We start from the raw sequence: 7,443 nt of genomic DNA, 5'->3' as shown, positions 1-7,443 counted from the left end.
AAACTACAATCAGATGGGTATCATTTGTGCAGTACTTCTTCATGAACAAAAGGGCTAGGGAGACAGTACAGAAGTTCAAATTCATTGTATTGCTGTAGGGGGAAAAAAAGACAAAATGCATCCTGTGGAATGGTAATTGCTGATTTTAAGCAATTACCTCAGTCTTCCAAAGTGTAATGAAGAAATATCCAGAAGGTATGAAGTCTGTTGCAGTCAAAACAAGAGGAGATCAACAGAGATTTCCCAGTATCTCAGTTATCTCTCTTTCCTTTAAAAGTCTGATATGATTTCCTTAGAAAATATGACAGGATGCCTGCCTCTTCCAGTGACTACATAATCTTGTATTTTACTCATTGGCTAGTTTCACTCAGGTTTGACAGAAAGGTGAAGATCCCAAAGGCAATCCTGTTCCATGAGTTACATGGAACTAGTTACCTTAGTGCAAATTGTTGCTATCAAGTGCCTCTGTTTAAAAAGAGGTCATTGACCTTCTGCACCTTTAACCATAGAGAATTCATGGGAGGGAGAGGCAGAGACATTATAAATACATTAAAAATACATATAAATACATTAACAACATGAAGACTATTAATTTGTAAGGCAGAGGACTGTTCTAAGTTCAATTTCTTCAGCTTGTGGAGCTCCCCATGTTTGATTTTCCTGCCTTGCTGGCTGGCTGGTTTTTACAGGAACTAAAGCCTTTTCTGTAGCAGCAGTTATACAAGTGTTGGTGTTAGAAAAACGATGGAATGTTGGAGAGTATGGTTCTTGTAATATTTTATTTAGAATAAATTCGTGCTCAGGACTAAAAAATACAGTATCCTTTTAAATGGAACCAAGTGACAGGAAAGAGCAATATACACAGGATGAATTCCTGTCTCAAAAGATGGTTATTCTGAAGAATTATTCTGTCTAGAAGATATGCCTTGAACAATAAGATGAATATTAATCACCAGAACAAGATATTCGAGGGGATTACTGTCTAACAGGATTTCAGCAGTCAGAGTATTCCAGGAAAACTTCTGTTTAGAAGCACCACAAGAAAAGAACATGCATTAATTTGTGAAAAAGGACAAAAGGAAACAGGAGGACTCCACCAGAATTCCACTAAGTCTGGAAATAGTATAAAAAAGACCCTGTGAAATCAGTACCTTGTGAGCTGCAATGGGTATGGAGCTGCACAGTCCGGGCCTAGTTCACCCAGCATCGATCGCCTGGCTCAGTGCTGATTTGCTTGTGGCTTTTCCAATTTTACTTTGATTTGTTTTAATAAAATCCCTTAATTATTAAATTGACTTATTCATATATAAGAGTTCTGAAGACACAGATTGCCTGCTACAAGCTCTAATGCAGAGGCCCCAGGCTGGGGCTAAGGTAGGCACCAGTCCAGTGGTAGTGCCAGCTTTAGGCAGGTAGCAAGGGGTGGAGGTCTGATGGTTATCCCAGGTGACTGTTCCCCAGCAGGGCTAACAGTTTAGCAGTGCTGCATATACAGTAAGTCTCCTGAATGGAAGAACTATATGAATTTTTGAACAAGAAAAGCCCAACCTCTGTATCATGCTCCATTGCAATGGGGTAAGTAGATGCCTGAGCCAGCAAGACATGCCCAGAGTCTTCAGAGGATACAGCAGGAGAGCACCTGAAGGGCAGTTTTAAGGAATTTTAAGGAATTCCAGCCACTCCAGACAGAAAGTCATCCTCATTGGGGGCCCAATTTTAATGGAGGCAGGGAGGCAGTCTTGCCTTCTATGTCAGTGACCATCTGGAGTTCATGGAGCTCCACCAGGAGCTGGATAAAGAGCTTAGAGCTTATGGGTCAGCAATAGGCAGGGACAGATGACTTCACAGTGGAAGTCTGCTACAGACCACTTGACCAGGAAGACTGAGCCAATGAGGCCCTCTAAGACAGAGAGAAATAAACACACATTCACATTCACAAACCCTGGTCCGTACGGGGAACTTCAACACCCTGACATCTGTCAGAGGGAGACTTGATTACCTAGGACATGGAGAAGGCCAAGGTACTCAACAGCTTTTTTGCCTCCATCTTCACTAGCAAATGCTTCAGTTGTGGAAGATAAGATCAGAGATTGGGACAATGAAGAACTGTCTGATCTAGACAACTAGGTTTGAGACCATTTATGACAAATGAAGGCTTACAAGTTGATGGGGACTGAAACGATACATCTACAGGTCCTGATGGAACTGGCCAAGGAAGTAGCTTAGCCACTATCCATCATATTTAAGAAGTCGTGGCAGTCTGGTTCCATTCAGGTTCCCACTGAGTGGAAAAAGGGAAAAGGGGGGAAAAAAACACCTCCTTTTAAAAAAGGTAAATAGTCAAACATTACATCCTTTCTCTCGATTGGAAAGACATGGATCTGACATATCAGTTACTACTCATATCCACTACTCAGTAGATAGGGAATTTTCTAGTGTTGCAGTCAATGGTTTGATGTCCAAGTAGAGACCAGGGATGAATGGTGTTCCTCAGGTGTCAGTATTTGTAGCAGACCTGTTTAACATCTTTATCAGTGTCACGGACAGTGGTATTGAGTGCACACCCAGCAAGGCTGATGACACCAAGCTGTGTGGTGCAGTCAACACACTGGAGGGAAGGGATGCCATCCAGAGAGAACTTGATAGGCCTGAGAAGTGGGCCTGTGTGAACTTCATGAAGTTCAACAAAGCAAAGTGCAAGGTTCTGCACCGGGGTCAGCGCGATACCAAGTACAAACACAGGTGGGGTGGAAAAGGATTTGGGGCTGGTGGTGGATGAGAAGCTCAGTATGACTTGGCAATACTGTACACTACACTACTGTATACTACAGTAGTTGCAGCACAGAAACACATTTGCATCCTGGGCTGCATCCACAGCAATGTGGCCAGTAGGGTGAGGGAGAGGATTCTGCCTCTCTGCTCTGCTCTGTGGCAGCCCACCTGGAGTGCTGGACAGATACTCAAAAAGGACATGGACCTACAGTAGCAAGGCCATAGGAGGGGTATGAAGATAATCATGGGGCTGGAGCACCTCTCCTGGGAGGACAGGCTGAGAGAGTTGGGGCTGCTCAGCCTGGAAGAGAGAAGGCTGCAGGATGACCTAATTGTGGCCTTCTAGTACCTAAGGGGGCATACAAGAATGCTGCAGAGAGACTGTTCACAAGGACATGTAGTGATAGGTGATAGGACGAGGGGAAATGACCTTAAACTGAAGGAGTGTCAGTTTAGATTAGATATTAGGAAGAAATTCTTTACTGTGAGGGTTGTGAGGCACTGGAATGGGTTATCCAGAGAAGCTGTGGATGGCCCAGCCCTGAAAGTGTTCAAGACCAGATTGAATGGGGCTCTGAGCAACCTGATCTTGTGGAAGGTGGAGGGTTCTAACTAGAGGATCTTTAAGGTTGTTTCCAATTCAAACCATACTATGACTCTATGATGATTTTAATATTTTATCTATTCCTCTGTGTGTATTACACTACATATATCTCTGAGGTGTATCAATGGCTGAATATGTTGGGGAGATTTTAAACACCATCAAAGGCTTACACTTTTCAGAGACTTTAAATTGCTTAACATGGTAGGGTTTTTCATCTGGGTACTAAGCAACTTCAGACATCCAACAGACTAAGAAACATCTTATATTATAGAAAGTTTTTCCACAATTGTTATTAAAAAGGCTATCAGGATTATAACAAGAAGGAAATATAACATCTGTTTTCTCCTGTTGAGGGAGGACATCTGGAAAAAAATGTACAGAAAGACATCTGACCTTTATATTTGAATTGCAGACTAATAATGATGGAGGGTAACATTTTTGTAAAGTCTTCTTTCTCCAACGGTTGCCTATTGGATTAACTCCTAGTCTTCTGATTAAAGTTCAATTAGCATGTTTTAGGGGACAAAATACATTAATTTTCTTTTTCTAGTGATAAATTTCAACAGAAATGTGTGATAATCTGCCACTTCTCATGGTTTTATCATGGATCTCTAGTGGCAGAAAATTACACTGAGAAGACATTTCCAGCGGCCTTCCCCCAATGCTGACTGAAAGCAGGAGAATCCTTGCAATCTGTCTTCCTCTTAGTATCCAATTATTAATGGCCTAATGAATTTGCATCATAATCCTCACCCACTGAGGTTTTATTTACTTTTAATGCCTTCCTTCTTGAAGCAAGGTGTTGTGGTTTGACACTGGCCAAAAGCCAGGCACCTACAAAAAAATTATTCACTTCTTGTCTGCTGCTACAGTTGAGCAGGGGAGGGGGAAAGAAAAACCAAAGGGTTCCTGAGTTGAGAGAAAGATCAGGAAGAAACACTGTAATGGCAAAATAGGCTCAAATTTTAATGGTATAGGGAAAATTTATTAATAAAATTAAAAGAAGATAATGACAACTAAATTAAACCTTTAGAACACCTTTTTCTCCCAATCTCTACCTCTTTTTCACCAACAGCATAGAGAGACAAAGCATGGGGTTTTAGTCAGTTTGTTATTTCTACAAATCTTTCTTCAGTTCATTTAAGGAAAGGAGGGGTTGTTCTGTTGTGCTGTGGGGTCCTTCCCATGGAAGACAGCTCTGTGAGCTTCTCCAGTGTGGTTCTAATTTTCACAGTAGCAGTCCCACCCAACCTGCAACACGAGTTCCCCCCATGGGCATACAGTCCTCCCACAGCTGTTTTGCATGGGTCATTAGTTCATGGGGATAAACTAATGGTGTTTTTCATGGTGTTTTAAGCATGAGCAGTTCTAATTTGGAAGCAAGGGTCCTCTTTCCTCATCTTCTCTCTGTTGTAACGCGGGCAGCTGCTTCTCTCGCCGCGATACCCCGAGTGGTGGCGTGCTGGGCGGCGAGAGGGAAGAGAACGGGCGGCCGCTCCCCCTGCGAAGCTCTGCAGTCCCAGTTGGTGATGCGGGGACAGACGAAGGCGACACAGGACTTCGGGGTGAACAGGGTGGTTTTATTCAGCGAGACCCAAGACCCTCCGGGGAGGGCGAACAAAGGTTTTATACAGGAACTCAAGAGGCGGGGCTTAGGAACAGCAACCAATGAGGGTAGGGCTGGGGAGGAGTCTAAGGAGGGACTAACATAGTACAAACCTATCCGGGGAAACAGGGGAGTGGAGTAACACAAAGTAACCAATAGGGTGTTGAGCCTCACTGAATAGACAGGGAATGCTCTGGAAGCAGGGGAGGAGGCTGGGAGGAGTGACAGGGAATGTTCTGGGGAAAGGGGAAGGGAAAGGGAGGATTGACAACTTGGAGAGGAGGGGGTAAGGGGAGAGCTTGGGAAGATTGACAGCTGGGGAAGGGAGGAGATTAGGGAGGGGGTGGTGAACAGACACTGAACAAATGTTATGTCAAAGAAAAACACACCACAACATCTCTCTTTGTTTGAGAGAACAGAGCTTTTCAGCATCCACTCGCTCCAGCGTAAGCACCATTACTCATGGGCTGAAGGTGAATTCTGCATCACGCCATGCACTTCATGAATTACAGGGGAACAGTTTGTTTTATAGTATTATAGTCCTCACCACAGTTTGCAGAAGACTCTCACTTCCAAAGTTTGGAGCACCTCCTCTCCCTCCTTTCCCTCACTTAGTGACGCTATGTTGGTCTCCTCACAGGTTTCTATTATTTATATTCTCTGACTAGGGAGAAAATTGTTGTCTGAAGGTTTGTTTGTCCTCAAGTTCTGTTGAATTGAATTGAAAATTTCTTATAGGGTTTTCCAGTGTTGAAAGGTTGATCTCCTCTGGGCTGCATATCAGGGAATTGCTCACCATGCCCCTTTTTGTTGGCCATGTGGTCCCTGCACCGCAGTACTACCACCATTCAGTGCCTCTCCTCATGCGGGGTGCTGAAAAGGAGAAGCTGCTGCCACTGCTTCTACCCTTCTGCTCACAGCACGGCTGGTTAAAAGTGGCTAAGCAGGCAAAATACATCACGAGCTGTGATGCGGCGGTGGCACATGGCCCCAGGTGTGTGATCCTGGCCACGACGCCCTGGCTGCATGGCCCTGCCCGTGTGGGTTCACCTGCTTGTGGGGCCGGGAAGGACCCCAGCTGCAGCGCCTCCCCACCGCTCTGAAGGAGAAGAAGGACTGCACATGTTTTTTTCCTTCTTAAATATGTCATCACAGAGATGTTACCAACTTCTCTAATTGGGCCAACAACATGTCCATTGTCAGAGCCTTCACAGATTGACTCTGCTGGACAGAGTAGAAGATTTGAGCAGATTTCTCTCTCAGAATTTGCTTCTGCAGCATCCTCTGTCCCCTCTAAAAGGCAGCACACAAGGAATGAACCATCTGCCTCACAGATAACCTATCTTACATGCTATCAACAAGATTAACAGCTAGCATGAATTTGGTACTCAGTTATTATGGTGTATACCGACTGTCTTGCCCATTTTTCTTAAAGCTTTAACATTACAAAAGCAAGGTCCAGGACTGTATAAATTCTCACTTGCACATTTATACAGTCACAAATAATGCCATATATGCTTATATTTACCTGTGCTTTACCGGTACAGTATATGCTTTACATTTACACTTTTCTATTGTATGAACCATCCTGTAGGGAATGCTGAGCTCCATGATGGCTTTGATGAATGGAGACGAGAGATCTCTGAAGGCTGCTCTTAGAATATAGGTTTATTAGGGATGGTGAAAGGTCTTGCTTGGAGCTGCCGGACACAGCACGTGGCAAGGCCTGAGGGGATGGGGAGGGGAGAGACAAGGGGTAGAGAGAATGCTCCAGGAGAGGGTGGAAGTTCCAAGACAGCAGGGGTTCTAAGAGAGGGGAGTTCCAAGAGAGGGGAAGATCCAAGAGGGTGTCTGGCCCCTCAGAGACCCCTTATCAGGGGGCTTCAAGGTGGGCTGGAACAAGACTTGGGCCAATGGGGTCACAGACACCTGATGCTTCAGGGAAGGGTTACAGATGTGGGATGAACCATATATTTTGGGGGTTGAGGTGGAACAATCCATTTGACTTTTGGACCTATCTGTAGGTAAGGCTATTGTCCAGCCAGTAGGGGGGATTGTTTTCATCCTGGCTGTACTATTGTGAATCTTTTGCCAGGCAATTATATTTCTCCATCCTTTCGAACACCATCCTTTTCCTAAAATGAACATTTGGTGACAGAGAAGGGAGGAGCAGTTGGAATAGAGGAAAAAATAAGACCACTGCAGAATATTTCTGTTAGAATACTCACTTTTTCCTGACTGTGGTTATTGCTAGGAACAGTTTAAGGGTAAATCATATATCATTATGAATGAAGGAGCAAAAAGCTGGTTTCTCACAGAGAGAGACTGACATGAAGTATCCTGGAGTACCTAAGCCATCATTCAGATGCAAACCTGTCAGTGATTTCAAAGCTGTTCCACAGTCAAGGCATTCTTTTCTATGCATTTTCTTCACACTATCAAGATGCTATCACCCACATAT

The sequence above is a fragment of the Taeniopygia guttata genome, chromosome Z (genome assembly GCF_048771995.1).
Source record: "Taeniopygia guttata chromosome Z, bTaeGut7.mat, whole genome shotgun sequence".
NCBI lineage: Eukaryota > Metazoa > Chordata > Aves > Passeriformes > Estrildidae > Taeniopygia > Taeniopygia guttata.
Note: the sequence above shows the minus strand (reverse complement) of the source record.